The sequence below is a fragment of the Hyperolius riggenbachi genome, chromosome 11, assembly GCF_040937935.1.
Source record: "Hyperolius riggenbachi isolate aHypRig1 chromosome 11, aHypRig1.pri, whole genome shotgun sequence".
NCBI classification, from domain to species: Eukaryota; Metazoa; Chordata; class Amphibia; order Anura; family Hyperoliidae; genus Hyperolius; species Hyperolius riggenbachi.
In genome coordinates this window covers 99,014,072-99,041,362 of record NC_090656.1, presented here as the reverse complement: position 1 = coordinate 99,041,362, position 27,291 = coordinate 99,014,072, and the positions used below count along the sequence as shown (strand labels likewise).

At 41.5% G+C, this 27,291-nt stretch overlaps 8 non-coding genes across 8 annotated transcripts; all 8 read right to left on the bottom strand.

Moving 5' to 3' along the window:
• Positions 1 to 540: 540 nt before the first annotated feature.
• On the bottom strand, positions 541 to 614 carry TRNAT-AGU (transfer RNA threonine (anticodon AGU)). The gene has a single exon. It is a non-coding gene; the product is annotated as a tRNA-Thr (tRNA).
• Positions 615 to 2,625: 2,011 nt separating this feature from the next.
• TRNAT-AGU (transfer RNA threonine (anticodon AGU)) lies at positions 2,626 to 2,699 on the bottom strand. Its single transcript has one exon. It is a non-coding gene; the product is annotated as a tRNA-Thr (tRNA).
• A 3,188-nt stretch (positions 2,700 to 5,887) lies between these two features.
• On the bottom strand, positions 5,888 to 5,961 carry TRNAT-AGU (transfer RNA threonine (anticodon AGU)). Its single transcript has one exon. It is a non-coding gene; the product is annotated as a tRNA-Thr (tRNA).
• Positions 5,962 to 7,273: 1,312 nt separating this feature from the next.
• Positions 7,274 to 7,347, bottom strand: TRNAT-AGU (transfer RNA threonine (anticodon AGU)). Its single transcript has one exon. It is a non-coding gene; the product is annotated as a tRNA-Thr (tRNA).
• A 12,430-nt stretch (positions 7,348 to 19,777) lies between these two features.
• On the bottom strand, positions 19,778 to 19,851 carry TRNAT-AGU (transfer RNA threonine (anticodon AGU)). Its single transcript has one exon. It is a non-coding gene; the product is annotated as a tRNA-Thr (tRNA).
• A 2,017-nt stretch (positions 19,852 to 21,868) lies between these two features.
• TRNAT-AGU (transfer RNA threonine (anticodon AGU)) lies at positions 21,869 to 21,942 on the bottom strand. The gene has a single exon. It is a non-coding gene; the product is annotated as a tRNA-Thr (tRNA).
• Positions 21,943 to 23,178: 1,236 nt separating this feature from the next.
• On the bottom strand, positions 23,179 to 23,252 carry TRNAT-AGU (transfer RNA threonine (anticodon AGU)). Its single transcript has one exon. It is a non-coding gene; the product is annotated as a tRNA-Thr (tRNA).
• A 620-nt stretch (positions 23,253 to 23,872) lies between these two features.
• Positions 23,873 to 23,946, bottom strand: TRNAT-AGU (transfer RNA threonine (anticodon AGU)). Its single transcript has one exon. It is a non-coding gene; the product is annotated as a tRNA-Thr (tRNA).
• Positions 23,947 to 27,291: the final 3,345 nt, after the last annotated feature.

The window sequence follows — 27,291 nt, the reverse complement described above, 5'->3', positions numbered from 1 at the left end:
TGCTGACTCTGAGAAAATGTCGCCCTGTGTAATACAATGTAACTATAGAAAGATGGATATCATTTTAAAGCTCTCTTTCTCCTCTTTCTGACGACCCCTAAATCGTTGCCCTACACCTTTTAGTTTTCTCTATTTTCACGATTGAAATCGCAGCCGCGGCAATTTCAATCGCGAAAATAGCGAAAACTAAAAGGCGTAGGGCGGCGATTTATATATCATTGGAAAGAGGAGAAAGAGAGCTTTAAAATGATATGCATCTTTCCATAGTTTTTGCACTGCTCGGAGTCCCTTTAAGCTCCCATCCATGTTGAGCATAGCATCCCAAAAGACTTGTTAGTGACCTTTACCTATTGTCAGAGATGGAAGGTAGTACATCAAACCAAACTGATAAGAAAATGTCTTTGTTCAGATGTGGTGGAAACAGTGGGCATAGGGAATGCAAGTTTCCTGTGAGCAAATATGGGTGAAGCTCAAAGACGTGATCCCGAAAATCTGGGATGTAAACAGCAGGCAATGACTTGGTGATAATAAGATGAGCAAAGGCACTGCTGAGAGTTGAACTCAGGATCTCCTGTTTACTAGACAGGCGCTTTAACCAACTAAGCCACAGCACCCACATGCTGCAATACAGTTATTGGTTATTGTGGCACAGCACTCTTTTTTCTTTGCATTTGCATTCTCAGTTTTTTAACATTTTTTTTTCAATAGTTTTTCAGGCCTACTTTTCCCTGCCTAAGAGTATACACATAGTCCACCTAAAAGGGAATGGAAAACTTTTAGGACAAAATTGTTGAAAAGAATGTTGTGCAACTTCCAAAATATGATAATGAAAGCTGTGGCAAAACCAATGAGTTTTGTGCCACAGAAGCCAGTCACTATTATATTTCATGTAGGTGCTGTGGCTTAGTAATTAAGTTTTATACAATGTTTCTTATTGTAGAAGCAGCAATTTTACTTGAAGAAGTTTTGGCTAGGCAAGTGCGGGTTAAGCTCCCATCCATGTTGAGCATAGCATCCCAAAAGACTTGTTAGTGACCTTTACCTATTGTCAGAGATGGAAGGTAGTACATCAAACCAAACTGATAAGAAAATGTCTTTGTTCAGATGTGGTAGAAACAGTGGGCATAGCGAATGCAAGTTTCCTGTGAGCAAATATGGGTGAAGCTCTAAGACGTGATTCGAAAATCTGGGATGTAAACAGCAGGCAATGACTTGGTGATAATAAGATGAGCAAAGGCACTGTTGAGAGTTGAACTCAGGATCTCCTGTTTACTAGACAGGCGCTTTAACCAACTAAGCCACAGCACCCACATGCTGCAATACAGTTATTGGTTATTGTGGCACAGCACTCTTTTTTCTTTGCATTTGCATTCTCAGTTTTTTAACATTTTTTTTTCAATAGTTTTTCAGGCCTACTTTTCCCTGCCTAAGAGTATACACATAGTCCACCTAAAAGGGAATGGAAAACTTTTAGGACAAAATTGTTGAAAAGAATGTTGTGCAACTTCCAAAATATGATAATGAAAGCTGTGGCAAAACCAATGAGTTTTGTTCCACAGAAGCCAGTCACTATTATATTTCAAGTAGGTGCTGTGGCTTAGTAATTAAGTTTTATACAATGTTTCTTATTGTAGAAGCAGCAATTTTACTTGAAGAAGTTTTGGCTAGGCAAGTGCGGGTTAAGCTCCCATCCATGTTGAGCATAGCATCCCAAAAGACTTGTTAGTGACCTTTACCTATTGTCAGAGATGGAAGGTAGTACATCAAACCAAACTGATAAGAAAATGTCTTTGTTCAGATGTGGTGGAAACAGTGGGCATAGGGAATGCAAGTTTCCTGTGAGCAAATATGGGTGAAGCTCAAAGACGTGATCCCGAAAATCTGGGATGTAAACAGCAGGCAATGACTTGGTGATAATAAGATGAGCAAAGGCACTGTTGAGAGTTGAACTCAGGATCTCCTGTTTACTAGACAGGCGCTTTAACCAACTAAGCCACAGCACCCACATGCTGCAATACAGCTATTGGTTATTGTGGCACAGCACTCTTTTTTCTTTGCATTTGCATTCTCAGTTTTTTAACATTTTTTTTTCAATAGTTTTTCAGGCCTACTTTTCCCTGCCTAAGAGTATACACATAGTCCACCTAAAAGGGAATGGAAAACTTTTAGGACAAAATTGTTGAAAAGAATGTTGTGCAACTTCCAAAATATGATAATGAAAGCTGTGGCAAAACCAATGAGTTTTGTGCCACAGAAGCCAGTCACTATTATATTTTTATGTAGGTGCTGTGGCTTAGTAATTAAGTTTTATACAATGTTTCTTATTGTAGAAGCAGCAATTTTACTTGAAGAAGTTTTGGCTAGGCAAGTGCGGGTTAAGCTCCCATCCATGTTGAGCATAGCATCCCAAAAGACTTGTTAGTGACCTTTACCTATTGTCAGAGATGGAAGGTAGTACATCAAACCAAACTGATAAGAAAATGTCTTTGTTCAGATGTGGTGGAAACAGTGGGCATAGCGAATGCAAGTTTCCTGTGAGCAAATATGGGTGAAGCTCAAAGACGTGATCCCGAAAATCTGGGATGTAAACAGCAGGCAATGACTTGGTGATAATAAGATGAGCAAAGGCACTGCTGAGAGTTGAACTCAGGATCTCCTGTTTACTAGACAGGCGCTTTAACCAACTAAGCCACAGCGCCCACATGATGCAATACAGTTATTGTCTATTGTGGCACAGCACTCTTTTTTCTTGCATTTGCATTCTCAGTTTTTTAACATTTTTTTTTCAATAGTTTTTCAGGCCTACTTTTCCCTGCCTAAGAGTATACACGTAGTCCACCTAAAAGGGAATGGAAAACTTTTAGGACAAAATTGTTGAAAAGAATGTTGTGCAACTTCCAAAATATGATAATGAAAGCTGTGGCAAAACCAATGAGTTTTGTGCCACAGAAGCCAGTCACTATTATATTTCATGTAGGTGCTGTGGCATAGTAATTAAGTTTTATACAATGTTTCTTATTGTAGAAGCAGCAATTTTACTTGAAGAAGTTTTGGCTAGGCAAGTGCGGGTTAAAGGGACTCCGAGCAGTGCAGAAACTATGGAAAGATGCATATCATTTTAAAGCTCTCTTTCTCCTCTTTCCAATGATATATAAATCGCCGCACTACGCCTTTTAGTTTTCGCTATTTTCGCGATTGAAATTGACATGGCTGCGATTTCGATCACGAAAATACAGAAAACTAAAAGGCGTAGGGTGACGATTTAGGGGTCGTCAGAAAGAGGAGAAAGAGAGCTTTAAAATGATATCCATCTTTCCATAGTTACATTGTATTACACAGGGCGACTTTTTCTGCTGAATAGAGCTGCTGACTCTGAGAAAATGTCGCCCTGTGTAATACAATGTAACTATGAAAAGATGGATATCATTTTAAAGCTCTCTTTCTCCTCTTTCTGACGACCCCTAAATCGTTGCCCTACACCTTTTAGTTTTCTCTATTTTCACGATCGAAATCGCAGCCGCGGCAATTTCAATCGCGAAAATAGCGAAAACTAAAAGGCGTAGGGTGGCGATTTATATATCATTGGAAAGAGGAGAAAGAGAGCTTTAAAATGATATGCATCTTTCCATAGTTTTTGCACTGCTCGGAGTCCCTTTAAGCTCCCATCCATGTTGAGCATAGCATCCCAAAAGACTTGTTAGTGACCTTTACCTATTGTCAGAGATGGAAGGTAGTACATCAAACCAAAATGATAAGAAAATGTCTTTGTTCAGATGTGGTGGAAACAGTGGGCATAGGGAATGCAAGTTTCCTGTGAGCAAATATGGGTGAAGCTGAAAGACGTGATCCCGAAAATCTGGGATGTAAACAGCAGGCAATGACTTGGTGATAATAAGATGAGCAAAGGCACTGCTGAGAGTTGAACTCAGGATCTCCTGTTTACTAGACAGGCGCTTTAACCAACAAAGCCACAGCGCCCACATGCTGCAACATAGTTATTGGTTATTGGTTATTGTGGCACAGCACTCTTTTTTTCTTTGCATTTGCATTCTCAGTTTTTTAACATTTTTTTTTCAATAGTTTTTCAGGCCTACTTTTCCCTGCCTAAGAGTATACACATAGTCCACCTAAAAGGGAATGGAAAACTTTTAGGACAAAATTGTTGAAAAGAATGTTGTGCAACTTCCAAAATATGATAATGAAAGCTGTGGCAAAACCAATGAGTTTTGTGCCACAGAAGCCAGTCACTATTATATTTTTATGTAGGTGCTGTGGCTTAGTAATGAAGTTTTATACAATGTTTCTTATTGTAGAAGCAGCAATTTTACTTGAAGAAGTTTTGGCTAGGCAAGTGCGGGTTAAGCTCCCATCCATGTTGAGCATAGCATCCCAAAAGACTTGTTAGTGACCTTTACCTATTGTCAGAGATGGAAGGTAGTACATCAAACCAAACTGATAAGAAAATGTCTTTGTTCAGATGTGGTGGAAACAGTGGGCATAGCGAATGCAAGTTTCCTGTGAGCAAATATGGGTGAAGCTCAAAGACGTGATCCCGAAAATCTGGGATGTAAACAGCAGGCAATGACTTGGTGATAATAAGATGAGCAAAGGCAGTGCTGAGAGTTGAACTCCGGATCTTCTGTTTACTAGACAGGCGCTTTAACCAACTAAGCCACATCACCCAAATGATGCAATACAGTTATTGTCTATTGTGGCACAGCACTCTTTTTTCTTTGCATTTGCATTCTCAGTTTTTTAACATTTTTTTTTCAATAGTTGTTCAGGCCTACTTTTCCCTGCCTAAGAGTATACACATAGTCCACCTAAAAGGGAATGGAAAACTTTTAGGACAAAATTGTTGAAAAGAATGTTGTGCAACTTCCAAAATATGATAATGAAAGCTGTGGCAAAACCAATGAGTTTTGTGCCACAGAAGCCAGTCACTATTATATTTCATGTAGGTGCTGTGGCATAGTAATTAAGTTTTATACAATGTTTCTTATTGTAGAAGCAGCAATTTTACTTGAAGAAGTTTTGGCTAGGCAAGTGCGGGTTAAAGGGACTCCGAGCAGTGCAGAAACTATGGAAAGATGCATATCATTTTAAAGCTCTCTTTCTCCTCTTTCCAATGATATATAAATCGCCGCACTACGCCTTTTAGTTTTCGCTATTTTCGCGATTGAAATTGACATGGCTGCAATTTCGATCACGAAAATACAGAAAACTAAAAGGCGTAGGGTGACGATTTAGGGGTCGTCAGAAAGAGGAGAAAGAGAGCTTTAAATGATATCCATCTTTACATAGTTACATTGTATTACACAGGGCGACTTTTTCTGCTGAATAGAGCTGCTGACTCTGAGAAAATGTCGCCCTGTGTAATACAATGTAACTATGGAAAGATGGATATCATTTTAAAGCTCTCTTTCTCCTCTTTCTGACGACCCCTAAATCGTTGCCCTACACCTTTTAGTTTTCTCTATTTTCACGATCGAAATCGCTGCCACGGCAATTTCAATCGCGAAAATAGCGAAAACTAAAAGCCGTAGGACGGCGATTTATATATCATTGGAAAGAGGAGAAAGAGAGCTTTAAAATGATATGCATCTTTCCATAGTTTTTGCACTGCTCGGAGTCCCTTTAAGCTCCCATCCATGTTGAGCATAGCATCCCAAAAGACTTGTTAGTGACCTTTACCTATTGTCAGAGATGGAAGGTAGTACATCAAACCAAACTAATAAGAAAATGTCTTTGTTCAGATGTGGTGGAAACAGTGGGCATAGGGAATGCAAGTTTCCTGTGAGCAAATATGGGTGAAGCTCAAAGACGTGATCCCGAAAATCTGGGATGTAAACAGCAGGCAATGACTTGGTGATAATAAGATGAGCAAAGGCACTGCTGAGAGTTGAACTCAGGATCTCCTGTTTACTAGACAAGCGCTTTAACCAACTAAGCCACAGCGCCCACATGCTGCAATACAGTTATTGATTATTGTGGCACAGCACTCTTTTTTCTTTGCATTTGCATTCTCAGTTTTTTAACATTTTTTTTTCAATAGTTTTTCAGGCCTACTTTTCCCTGCCTAAGAGTATACACATAGTCCACCTAAAAGGGAATGGAAAACTTTTAGGACAAAATTGTTGAAAAGAATGTTGTGCAACTTCCAAAATATGATAATGAAAGCTGTGGCAAAACCAATGAGTTTTGTGCCACAGAAGCCAGTCACTATTATATTTCATGTAGGTGCTGTGGCTTAGTAATTAAGTTTTATACAATGTTTCTTATTGTAGAAGCAGCAATTTTACTTGAAGAAGTTTTGGCTAGGCAAGTGCGGGTTAAGCTCCCATCCATGTTGAGCATAGCATCCCAAAAGACTTGTTAGTGACCTTTACCTATTGTCAGAGATGGAAGGTAGTACATCAAACCAAACTGCTAAGAAAATGTCTTTGTTCCGATGTGGTGGAAACAGTGGGCATAGCGAATGCAAGTTTCCTGTAAGCAAATATGGGTGAAGCTCAAAGACGTGATCCCGAAAATCTGGGATGTAAACAGCAGGCAATGACTTGGTGATAATAAGATGAGCAAAGGCACTGCTGAGAGTTGAACTCAGGATCTCCTGTTTACTAGACAGGCGCTTTAACCAGCTAAGCCACAGGACCCACATGCTGCATTACAGATATTGGTTATCGTGCTACAGCACTCTTTTTTGTTTGCATTAGCATTCTCAGTTTAACATTTTTTTTCAATAGTTTTTCAGGCCTACTTTTCCCTGCCTAAGAGCATACACATAGTCCACCTAAAAGGGAATAGAAAACTTTTAGGACAAAATTGTTGAAAAGAATGTTGTGCAACTTCCAAAATATGATAATGAAAGCTGTGGCAAAACCAATGAGTTTTGTGCCACAGAAGCCAGTCACTATTATATTTCATGTAGGTGCTGTGGCTTAGTAATTAAGTTTTATACAATGTTTCTTATTGTAGAAGCAGCAATTTTACTTGAAGAAGTTTTGGCTAGGCAAGTGCAGGTTAAGCTCCCATCCATGTTGAGCATAGCATCCCAAAAGACTTGTTAGTAACCTTTACCTATTGTCAGAGATGGAAGGTAGTACATCAAACCAAACTGATAAGAAAATGTCTTTGTTCAGATGTGGTGGAAACAGTGGGCATAGGGAATGCAAGTTTCCTGTGAGCAAATATGGGTGAAGCTCAAAGACGTGATCCCGAAAATCTGGGATGTAAACAGCAGGCAATGACTTGGTGATAATAAGATGAGCAAAGGCACTGCTGAGAGTTGAACTCAGGATCTCCTGTTAACTAGACAGGCGCTTTAACCAACTAAGCCACAGCGCCCACATGCTGCAATACAGTTATTGGTTATTATGGCACAGCACTTTTTTTTCTTTGCATTTGCATTCTCAGTTTTTTAACATTTTTTTTTCAATAGTTTTTCAGGCCTACTTTTCCCTGCCTAAGAGTATACACATAGTCCACCTAAAAGGGAATGGAAAACTTTTAGGACAAAATTGTTGAAAAGAATGTTGTGCAACTTCCAAAATATGATAATGAAAGCTGTGGCAAAACCAATGAGTTTTGTGCCACAGAAGCCAGTCACTATTATATTTCATGTAGGTGCTGTGGCTTAGTAATTAAGTTTTATACAATGTTTCTTATTGTAGAAGCAGCAATTTTGCTTGAAGAAGTTTTGGCTAGGCAAGTGCGGGTTAAGCTCCCATCCATGTTGAGCATAGCATCCCAAAAGACTTGTTAGTGACCTTTACCTATTGTCAGAGATGGAAGGTATTACATCAAACCAAACTGATAAGAAAATGTCTTTGTTCAGATGTGGTGGAAACAGTGTTATGGGTGAAGCTCAAAGACGTGATCCCGAAAATCTGGGATGTAAACAGCAGGCAATGACTTGGTGATAATAAGATGAGCAAAGGCACTGCTGAGAGTTGAACTCAGGATCTACGGTTTACTAGACAGGCGCTTTAACCAACTAAGCCACAGCACCCATACGCTTATTAGCAGTTATTGGTTATTGTGGCACAGCACTCTTTTTTCTTTGCATTTGCATTCTCAGTTTTTTAACATTTTTTTTCAATAGTTTTTCAGGCCTACTTTTCCCTGCCTAAGAGTATACACATAGTCCACTTAAAAGGGAATGGAAAACTTTTAGGACAAAATTGTTGAAAAGAATGTTGTGCAACTTCCAAAATATGATAATGAAAGCTGTGGCAAAACCAATGAGTTTTGCGCCACAGAAGCCAGTCACTATTATATTTCATGTAGGTGCTGTGGCTTAGTAATTAAGTTTTATACAATGTTTCTTATTGTAGAAGCAGCAATTTTACTTGAAGAAGTTTTGGCTAGGCAAGTGCAGGTTAAGCTCCCATCCATGTTGAGCATAGCATCCCAAAAGACTTGTTAGTGACCTTTACCTATTGTCAGAGATGGAAGGTAGTACATCAAACCAAACTGATAAGAAAATGTCTTTGTTCAGATGTGGTGGAAACAGCGGGCATAGGGAATGCAAGTTTCCTGTGAGCAAATATGGGTGAAGCTCAAAGACGTGATCCCGAAAATCTGGGATGTAAACAGCAGGCAATGACTTGGTGATAATAAGATGAGCAAAGGCACTGCTGAGAGTTGAACTTAGGATCTCCTGTTTACTAGACAGGCGCTTTAACCAACTAAGCCACAGCGCCCACATGCTGCAATACAGTTATTGGTTATTGTGGCACAGCACTCTTTTTTCTTTGCATTTGCATTCTCAGTTTTTTAACATTTTTTTTTTCAATAGTTTTTCAGGCCTACTTTTCCCTGCCTAAGAGTATACACATAGTCCACCTAAAAGGGAATGGAAAACTTTTAGGACAAAATTGTTGAAAAGAATGTTGTGCAACTTCCAAAATATGATAATGAAAGCTGTGGCAAAACCAATGAGTTTTGCGCCACAGAAGCCAGTCACTATTATATTTCATGTAGGTGCTGTGGCTTAGTAATTAAGTTTTATACAATGTTTCTTATTGTAGAAGCAGCAATTTTACTTGAAGAAGTTTTGGCTAGGCAAGTGCAGGTTAAGCTCCCATCCATGTTGAGCATAGCATCCCAAAAGACTTGTTAGTGACCTTTACCTATTGTCAGAGATGGAAGGTAGTACATCAAACCAAACTGATAAGAAAATGTCTTTGTTCAGATGTGGTGGAAACAGTGGGCATAGGGAATGCAAGTTTCCTGTGAGCAAATATGGGTGAAGCTCAAAGACGTGATCCCGAAAATCTGGGATGTAAACAGCAGGCAATGACTTGGTGATAATAAGATGAGCAAAGGCACTGCTGAGAGTTGAACTTAGGATCTCCTGTTTACTAGACAGGCGCTTTAACCAACTAAGCCACAGCGCCCACATGCGTGCAATACAGTTATTGGTTATTATGGCACAGCACTTTTTTTTCTTTGCATTTGCATTCTCAGTTTTTTAACATTTTTTTTTCAATAGTTTTTCAGGCCTACTTTTCCCTGCCTAAGAGTATACACATAGTCCACCTAAAAGGGAATGGAAAACTTTTAGGACAAAATTGTTGAAAAGAATGTTGTGCAACTTCCAAAATATGATAATGAAAGCTGTGGCAAAACCAATGAGTTTTGTGCCACAGAAGCCAGTCACTATTATATTTCATGTAGGTGCTGTGGCTTAGTAATTAAGTTTTATACAATGTTTCTTATTGTAGAAGCAGCAATTTTACTTGAAGAAGTTTTGGCTAGGCAAGTGCGGGTTAAGCTCCCATCCATGTTGAGCATAGCATCCCAAAAGACTTGTTAGTGACCTTTACCTATTGTCAGACATGGAAGGTATTACATCAAACCAAACTGATAAGAAAATGTCTTTGTTCAGATGTGGTGGAAACAGTGGGCATAGCGAATGCAAGTTTCCTGTGAGCAAATATGGGTGAAGCTCAAAGACGTGATCCCGAAAATCTGGGATGTAAACAGCAGGCAATGACTTGGTGATAATAAGATGAGCAAAGGCACTGCTGAGAGTTGAACTCAGGATCTCCAGTTTACTAGACAGGTGCTTTAACCAACTAAGCCACAGCACCCACGTGCATGCAATACAGTTATTGGTTATTGTGGCACAGCACTTTTTTTTCTTTGCATTTGCATTCTCAGTTTTTTAACATTTTTTTTCAATAGTTTTTCAGGCCTACTTTTCCCTGCCTAAGAGTATACACATAGTCCACCTAAAAGGGAATGGAAAACTTTTAGGACAAAATTGTTGAAAAGAATGTTGTGCAACTTCCAAAATATGATAATGAAAGCTGTGGCAAAACCAATGAGTTTTGTGCCACAGAAGCCAGTCACTATTATATTTCATGTAGGTGCTGTGGCTTAGTAATTAAGTTTTATACAATGTTTCTTATTGTAGAAGCAGCAATTTTACTTGAAGAAGTTTTGGCTAGGCAAGTGCGGGTTAAGCTCCCATCCATGTTGAGCATAGCATCCCAAAAGACTTGTTAGTGACCTTTACCTATTGTCAGAGGTGGAAGGTAGTACATCAAACCAAACTGATAAGAAAATGTCTTTGTTCAGATGTGGTGGAAACAGTGGGCATAGCGAATGCAAGTTTCCTGTGAGCAAATATGGGTGAAGCTCAAAGACGTGATCCCGAAAATCTGGGATGTAAACAGCAGGCAATGACTTGGTGATAATAAGATGAGCAAAGGCACTGCTGAGAGTTGAACTCAGGATCTCCGGTTTACTAGACAGGCGCTTTAACTAACTAAGCCACAGCACCCATACGCTTATTAGCCGTTATTGGTTATTGTGGCACAGCACTCTTTTTTCTTTGCATTTGCATTCTCAGTCTTTTAACTTTTTTTTTCAATAGTTTTTCAGGCCTACTTTTCCCTGCCTATGAGTATACACATAGTCGACCTAAAAGGGAATGGAAACATTTAGGACAAAATTGTTGAAAAGAATGTTGTGCAACTTCCAAAATATGATAATAAAAGCTGTGGCAAAACCGATGAGTATTGTGCCACAGAAGCCAGTCACTATTATATTTCATGTAGGTGCTGTGGCTTAGTGATTAAGTTTTATACAATGTTTCTTATTGTAGAAGCAGCAATTTTACTTGAAGAAGTTTTGGCTAGGCAAGTGCGGGTTAAGCTCCCATCCATATTGAGCATAGCATCCCAAAAGACTTGTTAGTGACCTTTACCTATTGTCAGAGATGGAAGGTAGTACATCAAACCAAACTGCTAAGAAAATGTCTTTGTTCCGATGTGGTGGAAACAGTGGGCATAGCGAATGCAAGTTTCCTGTAAGCAAATATGGGTGAAGCTCAAAGACGTGATCCCGAAAATCTGGGATGTAAACAGCAGGCAATGACTTGGTGATAATAAGATGAGCAAAGGCACTGCTGATAGTTGAACTCAGGATCTCCTGTTTACTAGACAGGCGCTTTAACCAGCTAAGCCACAGGACCCACATGCTGCAATACAGATATTGGTTATCGTGCTACAGCACTCTTTTTTGTTTGCATTAGCATTCTCAGTTTAACATTTTTTTTTTTAATAGTTTTTCAGGCCTACTTTTCCCTGCCTAAGAGCATACACATAGTCCACCTAAAAGGGAATAGAAAACTTTTAGGACAAAATTGTTGAAAAGAATGTTGTGCAACTTCCAAAATATGATAATGAAAGCTGTGGCAAAACCAATGAGTTTTGTGCCACAGAAGCCAGTCACTATTATATTTCATGTAGGTGCTGTGGCTTAGTAATTAAGTTTTATACAATGTTTCTTATTGTAGAAGCAGCAATTTTACTTGAAGAAGTTTTGGCTAGGCAAGTGCGGGTTAACCACTTCCCGACCGCCGTATGTACAATTGGCGGCCGGGAAGTGCACCCCGCAAGGACCGCCGTATTGACAATTGGCGGCGGTCCTTGTAGGGGCATGGGCGGAGCGATCGCGTCATCAGTGACGCGATCCTCCGCCTCCGCCTGGCGCCGCTCACCCGCCGCAACATCCCGCCGGCCATACGGAAGCGCCGGCGGGATGTTAACCCCGCGATCGCCGCATACAAAGTGTATAATACACTTTGTAATGTTTACAAAGTGTATTATACAGGCTGCCTCCTGCCCTGGTGGTCCCAGTGTCCGAGGGACCACCAGGGCAGGCTGCAGCCACCCTAGTCTGCACCAAGCACACTGATTTTTCCCCCCCCCTGCCCCAGATCGCCCACAGCACCCATCAGACCCCCCCCTGCCCACCCCCCAGACCCCTGTTTGCACCCAATCACCCCCCTAATCACCCATCAATCACTCCCTGTCACTATCTGTCAACGCTATTTTTTTTTTTATCCCCCACCCTGCTCCCTGCCCCCTCCTGATCACCCCCCACCCCTCAGATTCTCCCCAGACCCCCCCCCCAGACCACCCCCCCTGTTTACTGTATGCATCTATCCCCCTGATCACCTGTCAATCACCTGTCAATCACCTGTCAATCACCTGTCAATCACCCATCAATCACCCGTCAATCACCCCCTGTCACTGCCACCCATCAGCCAGCCCCTAACCTGCCCCTTGCGGGCAATCTGATCACCCCCCCACACCAATAGATCGCCCGCAGATCCGACATCAGATCACCTCCCAAATCCATTGTTTACATCTATTCTCTCCTCTAAACACACACTAATTACCCATCAATCACCCATCAATCACCCCCTATCACCACCTGTCACTTTTACCTATCAGATCAGACCCTAATCTGCCCCTTGCGGGCACCCAATCACCCGCCCACACGCTCAGATTGCCCTCTGACCCCCCCTTATCAATTCACCAGTGCATTAATTACATCTGTTCTTCCCTGTAATAACCCACTGATCACCTGTCAATCACCTGCCAATCACCTATCACCCATCAATCACCCCCTGTCACTGCCACCCATCAATCAGCCCCTAACCTGCCCCTTGCGGGCAATCTGATCACCCACCCACACCATTAGATCGCCCGCAAACCCGCCGTCAGATTACCTCCCAAATGTATTGTTTACATCTGTTATCTTCTCTAAACACCCACTAATTACCCATCAATCACCCATCAATCACCCCCTATCACCACCTGTCACTGTTACCTATCAGATCAGACCCTAATCTGCCCCTTGCGGGCACCCAATCACCCGCCCACACGCTCAGATTGCCCTCAGACCCCCCCCTTATCAATTCGCCAGTGCATTAATTACATCTGTCCTTCCCTGTAATAACCCACTGACCACCTGTCAATCACCTGCCAATCACCTATCACCCATCAATCACCCCGTCACTGCCACCCAACAATCAGCCCCTAACCTGCCCCTTGCGGGCAATCTGATCACCCACCCACACCAATAGATCGCCCGCAGATCCGACATCAGATCACCACCCAAGCGCAGCGTTTACATCTATTCTCTCCTCTAAACACCCACTAATTACCCATCAATCACCCCCTATCACCACCTGTCACTGTTACCCATCAGATCAGACCCTAATCTGCCCCTTGCGGGCACCCAATCGCCCGCCTACACGCTCAGATTGCCCTCAGACCCCCCCTTATCAATTCGCCAGTGCAATATTTACATCTGTTCTCCCCTGTAATAACCCACTGATTACCTGTCAATCACCTATCAATCACCCATCAATCACCCCCTGTCACTGCCACCCATCAATCACCCCCTGTCACTTCCACCCATCAATCACCCGCTGTCACTGCCACCCATCAATCAGCCCCTAACCTGCCCCTTGCGGGCAAACTGATCACCCACCCACACCAATAGATCGCCCGCAGATCCGACATCAGATCACCACCCAAGCGCAGTGTTTCCATCTATTCTCTACCCTAAACACCCACTAATTACCCATCAATCACCCCCTGTCACTGCTACCTATCAGATTAGACCCCTATCTGCCCCTAGGGCACTCAATCACCCGCCCACACCCTCAGAATGCCCTCAGACCCCAGCCCTGATCACCTCGCCAGTGCATTGCTTGCATCTATTCCCCCCTCTAATCACACCTTGAGACACCCATCAATCACCTCCTGTCACCCCCTAGCACACCTACCCATCAGATCAGGCCCCAATTTGCCCCGTGTGGGCTCCTGATCACTCGGCCAATCCCTCAGATCCCCCTCAGACCCCCTTCCGATCACCTCCCCAGTGCATTGATTGCATCTATTTTCCCCTCTAACCACCCCCTGAGACACCCATCAATCACCTCCTGTCACCCCCCTAGCACTCCTATCCATCAGATCAGGCCCAATACAACCTGTCATCTAAAAGGCCACCCTGCTTATGACCGGTTCCACAAAATTCGCCCCCTCATAGACCACCTGTCATCAAAATTTGCAGATGCTTATACCCCTGAACAGTCATTTTGAGACATTTGGTTTCCAGACTACTCACGGTTTTGGGCCTGTAAAATGCCAGGGCGGTATAGGAACCCCACAAGTGACCCTATTTTAGAAAAAAAGACACCCCAAGGTATTCTGTTAGGTGTATGACGAGTTCATAGAAGATTTTATTTTTGTCAAAAGTTAGCGGAAATTAATTTTTATTGGTTTTTTTTTCACAAAGTGTCATTTTTCACTAACTTGTGACAAAAAATAAAATCTTCTATGAACTCGCCATACACCTAACGGAATACCTTGGGGTGTCTTCTTTCTAAAATGGGGTCACTTGTGGGGTTCCTATACTGCCCTGGCATTTTAGGGGCCCTAAACCGCGAGGAGTAGTCTAGAAAACAAATGCTTCAAAATGACCTGTGAATAGGACGTTGGGCCCCTTAGCGCACCTAGGCTGCAAAAAATTGTCACACATGTGGTACCGCTGTACTCAGGAAAAGTAGTATAATGTGTTTTGGGGTGTATTTTTACACATACCCATGCTGGATGGGAGAAATTTCTATGTAAATGGACAATTGTGTGTAAAAAAATCAAACAATTGTCATTTACAGAGATATTTCTCCCACTTAGCATGGGTATGTGTAAAAATACACCCCAAAACGCATTATACTACTTCTCCTGAGTACGGCGGTACCACATGTGTGACACTTTTTTACACCCTAAGTACGCTAAGGGGCCCAAAGTCCAATGAGTACCTTTAGGATTTCACAGGTCATTTTGCGACATTTGGTTTCAAGACTACTCCTCACGGTTTAGGGCCCCTAAAATGCCAGGGCAGTATAGGAACCCCACAAATGACCCCATTCTAGAAAGAAGACACCCAAAGGTATTCCGTACGGAGTATGGTGAGTTCATAGAAGATTTTATTTTTTGTCACAAGTTAGCGGAAAATGACACTTTGTGAAAAAAAACTATTAAAATCAATTTCCGCTAACTTGTGACAAAAAAATAAAAACTTCTATGAACTCACCATACTCCTAACGGAATACCTTGGGGTGTCTTCTTTCTAAAATGGGGTCATTAGTGGGGTTCCTATACTGCCCTGGCATTTTAGGGGCCCTAAACCGTGAGGAGTAGTCTTGAAACAAAAATGACCTGTGAAATCCTAAAGGTACTCATTGCACTTTGGGCCCCTTAGTGCAGTTAGGGTGCAAAAAAGTGCCACACATGTGGTATCGCCGTACTCGGGAGAAGTAGTATAATGTGTTTTGGGGTGTATTTTTACACATACCCATGCTGGGTGGGAGAAATACCTCTGTAAATGACAATCTTTTGATTTTTTTACACACAATTGTCCATTTACAGAGGTATTTCTCCCACCCAGCATGGGTATGTGTAAAAATACACCCCAAAACACATTGTACTACTTCTCCTGAGTACGGCGATACCACATGTGTGGCACTTTTTTGCACCCTAACTGCGCTAAAGGGCCCAAAGTCCAATGAGTACCTTTAGAATTTCACAGGTCATTTTGAGAAATTTCGTTCCAAGACTACTCCTCACGGTTTAGGGCCCCTAAAATGCCAGGGCAGTATAGGAACCCCACAAATGACCCCATTTTAGAAAGAAGACACCCCAAGGTATTCCGTTAGGAGTATGGTGAGTTCATAGAAGATTTTATTTTTTGTCAAAAGTTAGTGGAAAATGACACTTTGTGAAAAAACACAATTAAAATCAATTTCCGCTAACTTTTGACAAAAAAATAAAATCTTCTATGAACTCACTATACTCCTAACGGAATACCTTGGGGTGTCTTCTTTCTAAAATGGGGTCATTTGTGGGGTTCCTATACTGCCCTGGCATTTTAGGGGCCCTAAACCGTGAGGAGTAGTCTTGAAACGAAATTTCTCAAAATGACCTGTGAAATTCTAAAGGTACTCATTGGACTTTGGGCCCTTTAGCGCAGTTAGGGTGCAAAAAAGTGCCACACATGTGGTATCGCCGTACTCAGGAGAAGTAGTATAATGTGTTTTGTGGTGTATTTTTACACATACCCATGCTGAGTGGGAGAAAGATCTCTGTAAATGGACAATTGTGTGTAAAAAAAATTAACAAATTGTCATTTACAGAGATATTTCTCCCACCCAGCATGGGTATGTGTAAAAATACACCCCAAAACACATTATACTACTTCTCCTGAGTACGGCAATACCACATGTGTGGCACTTTTTTGCACCCTAACTGCGCTAAGGGGTCCAAAGTCCAATGAGCACCTTCAGGCTTTACAGGGGTGCTTACAATTTAGCACCCCCCAAAATGTCAGGACAGTAAACACACCCCACAAATGACCCCATTTTGGAAAGTAGACACTTCAAGGTATTCAGAGAGGAGCATGGTGAGTCCGTGGCAGATTTCATTTTTTTTTGTCGCAAGTTAGAAGAAATGGAAACTTTTTTTTTTTTTTTTTTTCACAAAGTGTCATTTTCCGCTTACTTGTGACAAAAAATAATATCTTCTATGAACTCACTATGCCTCTCAGTGAATACTTTGGGATGTCTTCTTTCCAAAATGGGGTCATTTGGGGGGTATTTATACTATCCTGGAATTCTAGCCCCTCATGAAACATGACAGAGGGTCAGAAAAGTCAGAGATGCTTGAAAATGGGAAAATTCACTTTTTGCACCATAGTTTGTAAACGCTATAACTTTTACCCAAACCAATAAATATACACTGAATGGGTTTTTTTGTATCAAAAACATGTTTGTCCACATTTTTCGCGCTGCATGTATACAGAAATTTTACTTTATTTGAAAACTGTCAGCACAGAAAGTTAAAAAAATCATTTTTTTGCCAAAATTCATGTCTTTTTTGCTGAATATAATAAAAAGTAAAAATCGCAGGAGCAATCAAATAGCACTAAAAGAAAGCTTTATTAGTGACAAGAAAAGGAGCCAAAATTCATTTAGGTGGTAGGTTGTATGAGCGAGCAATAAACCGTGAAAGCTGCAGTGGTCTGAATGGAAAAAAAGTGGCCGGTCCTTAAGGGGTAGAAAGCCCTAGGTCCTCAAGTGGTTAAGCTCCCATCCATGTTGAGCATAGCATCCCAAAAGACTTGTTAGTAACCTTTACCTATTGTCAGAGATGGAAGGTAGTACATCAAACCAAACTGATAAGAAAATGTCTTTGTTCAGATGTGGTGGAAACAGTGGGCATAGCGAATGCAAGTTTCCTGTGAGCAAATATGGGTGAAGCTCAAAGACGTGATCCCGAAAATCTGGGATGTAAACAGCAGGCAATGACTTGGTGATAATAAGATGAGCAAAGGCACTGCTGAGAGTTGAACTCAGGATCTCCGGTTTACTAGACAGGTGCTTTAACCAACTAAGCCACAGCACCCACGTGCATGCAATACAGTTATTGGTTATTGTGGCACAGCACTTTTTTTTCTTTGCATTTGCATTCTCAGTTTTTTAACATTTTTTTTCAATAGTTTTTCAGGCCTACTTTTCCCTGCCTAAGAGTATACACATAGTCCACCTAAAAGGGAATGGAAAACTTTTAGGACAAAATTGTTGAAAAGAATGTTGTGCAACTTCCAAAATATGATAATGAAAGCTGTGGCAAAACCAATGAGTTTTGTGCCACAGAAGCCAGTCACTATTATATTTCATGTAGGTGCTGTGGCTTAGTAATTAAGTTTTATACAATGTTTCTTATTGTAGAAGCAGCAATTTTACTTGAAGAAGTTTTGGCTAGGCAAGTGCGGGTTAAGCTCCCATCCATGTTGAGCATAGCATCCCAAAAGACTTGTTAGTGACCTTTACCTATTGTCAGAGATGGAAGGTAGTACATCAAACCAAACTGATAAGAAAATGTCTTTGTTCAGATGTGGTGGAAACAGTGGACATAGCGAATGCAAGTTTCCTGTGAGCAAATATGGGTGAAGCTCAAAGACGTGATCCCGAAAATCTGGGATGTAAACAGCAGGCAATGACTTGGTGATAATAAGATGAGCAAAGGCACTGCTGAGAGTTGAACTCAGGATCTCCGGTTTACTAGACAGGCGCTTTAACTAACTAAGCCACAGCACCCATACGCTTATTAGCCGTTATTGGTTATTGTGGCAAAGCACTCTTTTTTCTTTGCATTTGCATTCTCAGTCTTTTAACTTTTTTTTTCAATAGTTTTTCAGGCCTACTTTTCCCTGCCTATGAGTATACACATAGTCGACCTAAAAGGGAATGGAAACATTTAGGACAAAATTGTTGAAAAGAATGTTGTGCAACTTCCAAAATATGATAATAAAAGCTGTGGCAAAACCGATGAGTATTGTGCCACAGAAGCCAGTCACTATTATATTTCATGTAGGTGCTGTGGCTTAGTGATTAAGTTTTATACAATGTTTCCTATTGTAGAAGCAGCAATTTTACTTGAAGAAGTTTTGGCTAGGCAAGTGCGGGTTAAGCTCCCATCCATATTGAGCATAGCATCCCAAAAGACTTGTTAGTGACCTTTACCTATTGTCAGAGATGGAAGGTAGTACATCAAACCAAACTGCTAAGAAAATGTCTTTGTTCCGATGTGGTGGAAACAGTGGGCATAGCGAATGCAAGTTTCCTGTAAGCAAATATGGGTGAAGCTCAAAGACGTGATCCCGAAAATCTGGGATGTAAACAGCAGGCAATGACTTGGTGATAATAAGATGAGCAAAGGCACTGCTGATAGTTGAACTCAGGATCTCCTGTTTACTAGACAGGCGCTTTAACCAGCTAAGCCACAGGACCCACATGCTGCAATACAGATATTGGTTATCGTGCTACAGCACTCTTTTTTGTTTGCATTAGCATTCTCAGTTTAACATTTTTTTTTCAATAGTTTTTCAGGCCTACTTTTCCCTGCCTAAGAGCATACACATAGTCCACCTAAAAGGGAATAGAAAACTTTTAGGACAAAATTGTTGAAAAGAATGTTGTGCAACTTCCAAAATATGATAATGAAAGCTGTGGCAAAACCAATGAGTTTTGTGCCACAGAAGCCAGTCACTATTATATTTCATGTAGGTGCTGTGGCTTAGTAATTAAGTTTTATACAATGTTTCTTATTGTAGAAGCAGCAATTTTACTTGAAGAAGTTTTGGCTAGGCAAGTGCGGGTTAAGCTCCCATCCATGTTGAGCATAGCATCCCAAAAGACTTGTTAGTAACCTTTACCTATTGTCAGAGATGGAAGGTAGTACATCAAACCAAACTGATAAGAAAATGTCTTTGTTCAGATGTGGTGGAAACAGTGGGCATAGGGAATGCAAGTTTCCTGAGAGCAAATATGGGTGAAGCTCAAAGACGTGATCCCGAAAATCTGGGATGTAAACAGCAGGCAATGACTTGGTGATAATAAGATGAGCAAAGGCACTGCTGAGAGTTGAACTCAGGATCTCCTGTTTACTAAACAGGCGCTTTAACCAACTAAGCCACAGCGCCCACGTGCATGCAATACAGTTATTAGTTATTGGTTATTGTGGCACAGCACTTTTTTTTCTTTGCATTTGCATTCTCAGTTTTTTAACATTTTTTTTCAATAGTTTTTCAGGCCTACTTTTCCCTGCATAAGAGTATACACATAGTCCACCTAAAAGGGAATGGAAAACTTTTAGGACAAAATTAATGAAAAGAATGTTGTGCAACTTCCAAAATATGATAATGAAAGCTGTGGCAAAACCAATGAGTTTTGTGCCACAGAAGCCAGTCACTATTATATTTCATGTAGGTGCTGTGGCTTAGTAATTAAGTTTTATACAATGTTTCTTATTGTAGAAGCAGCAATTTTACTTGAAGAAGTTTTGGCTAGGCAAGTGCGGGTTAAGCTCCCATCCATGTTGAGCATAGCATCCCAAAAGACTTGTTAGTGACCTTTACCTATTGTCAGAGATGGAAGGTAGTACATCAAACCAAACTGATAAGAAAATGTCTTTGTTCAGATGTGGTGGAAACAGTGGGCATAGCGAATGCAAGTTTCCTGTGAGCAAATATGGGTGAAGCTCAAAGACGTGATCCCGAAAATCTGGGATGTAAACAGCAGGCAATGACTTGGTGATAATAAGATGAGCAAAGGCACTGCTGAGAGTTGAACTCAGGATCTCCGGTTTACTAGACAGGCGCTTTAACTAACTAAGCCACAGCACCCATACGCTTATTAGCAGTTATTGGTTATTGTGGCACAGCACTCTTTTTTCTTTGCATTTGCATTCTCAGTTTTTTAACATTTTTTTTTCAATAGTTTTTCAGGCCTACTTTTCCCTGCCTAAGAGTATACACATAGTCCACCTAAAAGGGAATGGAAAACTTTTAGGACAAAATTGTTGAAAAGAATGTTGTGCAACTTCCAAAATATGATAATGAAAGCTGTGGCAAAACCAATGAGTTTTGTGCCACAGAAGCCAGTCACTATTATATTTCATGTAGGTGCTGTGGCTTAGTAATTAAGTTTTATACAATGTTTCTTATTGTAGAAGCAGCAATTTTACTTGAAGAAGTTTTGGCTAGGCAAGTGCGGGTTAAGCTCCCATCCATGTTGAGCATAGCATCCCAAAAGACTTGTTAGTGACCTTTACCTATTGTCAGAGATGGAAGGTAGTACATCAAACCAAACTGCTAAGAAAATGTCTTTGTTCCGATGTGGTGGAAACAGTGGGCATAGCGAATGCAAGTTTCCTGTAAGCAAATATGGGTGAAGCTCAAAGACGTGATCCCGAAAATCTGGGATGTAAACAGCAGGCAATGACTTGGTGATAATAAGATGAGCAAAGGCACTGCTGAGAGTTGAACTCAGGATCTCCTTTTTACTAGACAGGCACTTTAACCAACTAAGCCACAGCGCTCACATGCTGCTATATAGTTATTGGTTATTGTGGCACAGCACTCTTTTTTCTTTGCATTTGCATTCTCAGTTTTTTAACATTTTTTTTCAATAGTTTTTCAGGCCTACTTTTCCCTGCCTAAGAGTATACACATAGTCCACCTAAAAGGGAATGGAAAACTTTTAGGACAAAATTGTTGAAAAGAATGTTGTGCAACTTCCAAAATATGATAATGAAAGCTGTGGCAAAACCAATGAGTTTTGCGCCACAGAAGCCAGTCACTATTATATTTCATGTAGGTGCTGTGGCTTAGTAATTGAGTTTTATACAATGTTTCTTATTGTAGAAGCAGCAATTTTACTTGAAGACGTTTTGGTTAGGCAAGTGCGGGTTAACCTCCCATCCATGTTGAGCATAGCATCCCAAAAGACTTGTTAGTGACCTTTACCTATTGTCAGAGATGGAAGGTAGTACATCAAACCAAACTGATAAGAAAATGTCTTTGTTCAGATGTGGTGGAAACAGTGGGCATAGGGAATGCAAGTTTCCTGTGAGCAAATATGGGTGAAGCTCAAAGACGTGATCCCGAAAATCTGGGATGGAAACAGCAGGCAATGACTTGGTGATAATAAGATGAGCAAAGGCACTGCTGAGAGTTGAACTCAGGATCTCCTGTTTACTAGACAGGCGCTTTAACCAACTAAGCCACAGCGCCCACATGCTGCAATACAGTTATTGGTTATTGGTTATTGTGGCACAGCACTCTTTTTTCTTTGCATTTGCATTCTCAGTCTTTTAACATTTTTTTTCCAATAGTTTTACAGGCCTACTTTTCCCTGCCTAAGAGTATACACATAGTCCACCTAAAAGGGAATGGAAAACTTTTAGGACAAAATTGTTGAAAAGAATGTTGTGCAACTTCCAAAATATGATAATGAAAGCTGTGGCAAAACCAATGAGTTTTGTGCCACAGAAGCCAGTCACTATTATATTTTTATGTAGGTGCTGTGGCTTAGTAATGAAAGGGACTCCGAGCAGTGCAGAAACTATGGAAAGATGAATATCATTTTAAAGCTCTCTTTCTCCTCTTTCCAATGATATATAAACCACCACCCTACGTCTTTTAGTTTTCGCAATTTTCGCGATTGAAATTGCCGCGGCCGCGATTTCGATCACGAAAATAGAGAAAACTAAAAGGTGTAGGGCAACGATTTAGGTGTCGTCCGAAAGAGGAGAAAGAGAGCTTTAAAATGATATCCATCAAGCCATAGTTATATTGTATTACAGAGGACGACACTTTCCCCAGTGTCAGCAGCTCCATTCTGCTGAATGCAGCTGCTGACTTTGACAAAAAGTCGCCCTGTGTAATACAATATAACTATGGAAAGATGGATATCATTTTAAAGCTCTCTTTCTCTTCTTTCTGACGACACCTAAATCGTTGCCCTACGCCTTTTAGTTTTCTCTATTTTCGCGATCGAAATCGCGGACGCGGCAAATTCAATCGCGAAAATAGCGAAAACTAAAAGGCGTAGGGTGGTGGTTTATATATCATTGGAAAGAGGAGAAAGAGAGCTTTAAAATGATATGCATCTTCCCATAGTTTCTGCACTGCTCGGAGTCCCTTTAAGTTTTATACAATGTTTCTTATTGTAGAAGCAGCAATTTTACTTGAAGAAGTTTTGGCTAGGCAAGTGCGGGTTAAGCTCCCATCCATGTTGAGCATAGCATCCCAAAAGACTTGTTAGTGACCTTTACCTATTGTCAGAGATGGAAGGTAGTACATCAAACCAAACTGATAAGAAAATGTCTTTGTTCAGATGTGGTGGAAACAGTGGGCATAGCGAATGCAAGTTTCCTGTGAGCAAATATGGGTGAAGCTCAAAGACGTGATCCCGAAAATCTGGGATGTAAACAGCAGGCAATGACTTGGTGATAATAAGATGAGCAAAGGCACTGCTGAGAGTTGAACTCAGGATCTCCTGTTTACTAGACAGGCACTTTAACCAACTAAGCCACAGCGCCCACATGCTGCTATATAGTTATTGGTTATTGTGGCACAGCACTCTTTTTTCTTTGCATTTGCATTCTCAGTTTTTTAACATTTTTTTTCAATAGTTTTTCAGGCCTACTTTTCCCTGCCTAAGAGTATACACATAGTCCACCTAAAAGGGAATGGAAAACTTTTAGGACAAAATTGTTGAAAAGAATGTTGTGCAACTTCCAAAATATGATAATGAAAGCTGTGGCAAAACCAATGAGTTTTGTGCCACAGAAGCCAGTCACTATTATATTTCATGTAGGTGCTGTGGCTTAGTAATTAAGTTTTATACAATGTTTCTTATTGTAGAAGCAGCAATTTTACTTGAAGACGTTTTGGCTAGGCAAGTGCGGGTTAACCTCCCATCCATGTTGAGCATAGCATCCCAAAAGACTTGTTAGTGACCTTTACCTATTGTCAGAGATGGAAGGTAGTACATCAAACCAAACTGATAAGAAAATGTCTTTGTTCAGATGTGGTGGAAACAGTGGGCATAGGGAATGCAAGTTTCCTGTGAGCAAATATGAGTGAAGCTCAAAGACGTGATCCCGAAAATCTGGGATGTAAACAGCAGGCAATGACTTGGTGATAATAAGATGAGCAAAGGCACTGCTGAGAGTTGAACTCAGGATCTCCTGTTTACTAGACAGGCGCTTTAACCAACTAAGCCACAGCGCCCACATGCTGCAATACAGTTATTGGTTATTGGTTATTGTGGCACAGCACTCTTTTTGCTTTGCATTTGCATTCTCAGTTTTTTAACATTTTTTTTCCAATAGTTTTTCAGGCCTACTTTTCCCTGCCTAAGAGTATACACATAGTCCACCTAAAAGGGAATGGAAAACTTTTAGGACAAAATTGTTGAAAAGAATGTTGTGCAACTTCCAAAATATGATAATGAAAGCTGTGGCAAAACCAATGAGTTTTGTGCCACAGAAGCCAGTCACTATTATATTTTTATGTAGGTGCTGTGGCTTAGTAATTAAGTTTTATACAATGTTTCTTATTGTAGAAGCAGCAATTTTTCTTGAAGAAGTTTTGGCTAGGCAAGTGCGGGTTAAGCTCCCATCCATGTTGAGCATAGCATCCCAAAAGACTTGTTAGTGACCTTGTCACGATCTGTGACGATAGGTGGACGCAGAGAGTGTCTGATTACCGGTAATCTGCAGTATCACCGGCACACAGACGTATATCTGATTATGGGTGAGCTGCAGTCTCACCGATAATCCGATATATGAACTAACCCCTGCCCACTGAAGGTGTATAGTGATTGGTGCAACAGTAATAGGCACTACGCAGTGGTGAGACACACTGCTAGCGGCAACTTCCGTCCAGCGGCAAGGGCCCGCTGGAGGAGGATAGTGAAACAAGCAAAATTCGGCAACAGAGTATCAATAAAGCAAGGAACAGAATCAGGAGGCTAGGACGGAGTCTAATAACGAGCCGGGGTTCGGCAACAGGAGATCGGAATATCAAGGTACAGTATCACAGATCAGAGTCGAAAACGAGAGGTACAGCAAGGTCGGCAACAGGAGATCAGATTGGCAAAAGTACAAGAGGATTAGGCAAGAGCAAGGTTAAGAACGAGCAAAAAGGTCAAAGGCACAGATAAATACAATGGTATGTTTCTTCCAGTACTTATATATTGGCAGTACCAATATATAAGTATACTGTGGATCCGAGAGCTAACACAGGTGTGATCGCTACAGCGGACACAGAATACTGACAGTCTGCTGCTTAAATGCAGACTGTCACTTCAGCAAACTCCACCCCCCCCGATGATGTCAGGAAGGAGGCGGCAACTGTCCCGGCAGCCTGCTCATGTGATTTTCCTCCTCAGGGCATAAAGGGCGTGACGCTCCGTGCGTGCGCGCGTTGCCCTGCCCTGCTGAGACATGCTCCTGGTGGTACGCTGAGCGGAGGAGGATGCCGCCGGGACAGACCGGAAGTTCGGGGTCCCGATGACGTCAGCCGCGAGCGCGGCGTTCGCACTACCGCTGGCGGTGGGGGTGAGTCCATGCCTGACATTACCCCTCCCCTGAGGCGTGGTCTCCGAACGCGCCAATGAAGGTCTATCAGGGTTTGTATCATGAAATTCCCGTATGAGTTCCTGTGCATGAAATTGACGTGCTGGTACCCAGGATCTCTCCTCCGGACCATAACCCTTCCAATTGTAATGATCGCTGCTGCAGCAGCTATTACTGGAAGTATTAGTGCTGCAGCTCAGGCAGTTCTGATCTATTTCCATGCAAGTTGCATAGCTTTGTCTGTCTTTCCCTGCTGTCAGCTTGTGACTGATTATCATTCACCTGTGTGGGAATCTGCATGTCTGCTCCCATTGGATGACCTCAGTATAAAGATCTGCTTCCTGCAGGGTTTCCTTGGGTTTTCATAGCTTCAGCTTAAGCCTGTCTTGCTGTCGCTTTAGCCCCCGATCGTGTTTCTGGTTATAAAGATACGTTGCTGGTCTTTGCATCATATATTGGTTCATTGCCAATATATATGCATACCAGCACGTTTATTATTTTCCTTGTATTTGTGTTATGTTAATACATCAGTGTCGCTGATGTATATGTACACGAACTGTTTATATCCTGTGTGCAGTTAGTCAGCTTTCCAGCACGTTTTGGTAGGTTGCGCGTACCGTGACCACCCGTGCTGAGGTAGTTACCCTGCTCCTGGTTCTGTTTGTGGATTGCGTTCATCTCTGCGAAGAGATAACGAATCCTTCTGAATCCTGTTCTGTTACCGTTTGTGGATTGCGTTCATCTCTGCGAAGAGATAACGAATCCTTCTGAATCCTGTTCTGTTACCGTTTGTGGATTGCGTTCATCTCTGCGAAGAGATAGCGAATCCTTCTGAGTCCTGTTCCCTGTGTTACTCCATTCCTAGTCAGCGTTCCTGCTTATGTCATATATCGGTTCATTGCCGATATATACATATGTTAGTCAGACGTTACAAATAGTTTCATTGATAGCTGTAATTGTAATACGCTAGGAAAACATACTTATTGTATATTTATCTGTGTTACGTTCATCTATCTTGGTCCTGCTATTTTCTGACTATCCTGTCCTGTCTTTGTGAGGCACGCCATCGCCGCATCGCATTGGCTGCCTCATTCCAGTCTGTCTGGTTTTGGACGCTTGCTGTCGCTAAGTAGCCGCTAGCTAGCAAGCGTTCATTCTGTCTACCTGTCCTGATCTCCTCAGTTCTGGTTTGTGCGCTCAGCGCTACTTTGCGCTGAGACGTTATAACGAAAGCATTGTTTGTGGCTGTCAGATCTGCACCGGCTCTATGCGCCACAATCTCCTATTGGAGTCAGTCCTCCCCTCCACTATACTAGGGATAGCCTGTTTCCTGGTGCTAGTGTGTGTACCTCCTCCACGCCAGCTCATGCGTTGCATGCTGACTGTGGAGAATACACCACCAAGCCTAACATTATGAAAACCCCATTACCAATCCCCATTGTGGGGGGGATTCCCAGAAAGTATGACACTGTTAATTATGGTTCCTGTTCCTTTAAGAAATTTGAAGAACTTAGCTCTGAAACAGAAAATGAGTTTTTCTCTGAATGTGCCAGGTTCCTGACCAATCCTGATCTCCAAGCGACTCCTGTTTCAACCTGGGCACTCCAACTAAGTTATATTTTGTTTAAAGGGGAATTATTCCAGTGGGCATTTGATGTTCTCAATCATTCCGATTTGAAAGAGAGACCACTGGAATTTCTAGCGTTTGTGATCCATAACTGGTTGCGCATAGATCCATTGCCTTTTCCTCTAAATGAACTCCTGGCAGCAGGCCAATCAGCTGCTCCTTCAATTGCTTGCAAGAATGAGCAGCAAGCAGAAAGTGTTACTGATAATTTTCCTGCAGCTTTGAATAAATCACCAAAAACCGCAAGGTCAAAGGCAAAACGCAAACGTTCTAAGAAACGTGTCCAATCTGCAGAATCGTTATCCTTAGCGACTGAGACCTATAATGAGATTCTGCCATTAACAGATAATGAAATGCAATTGTCTTTCA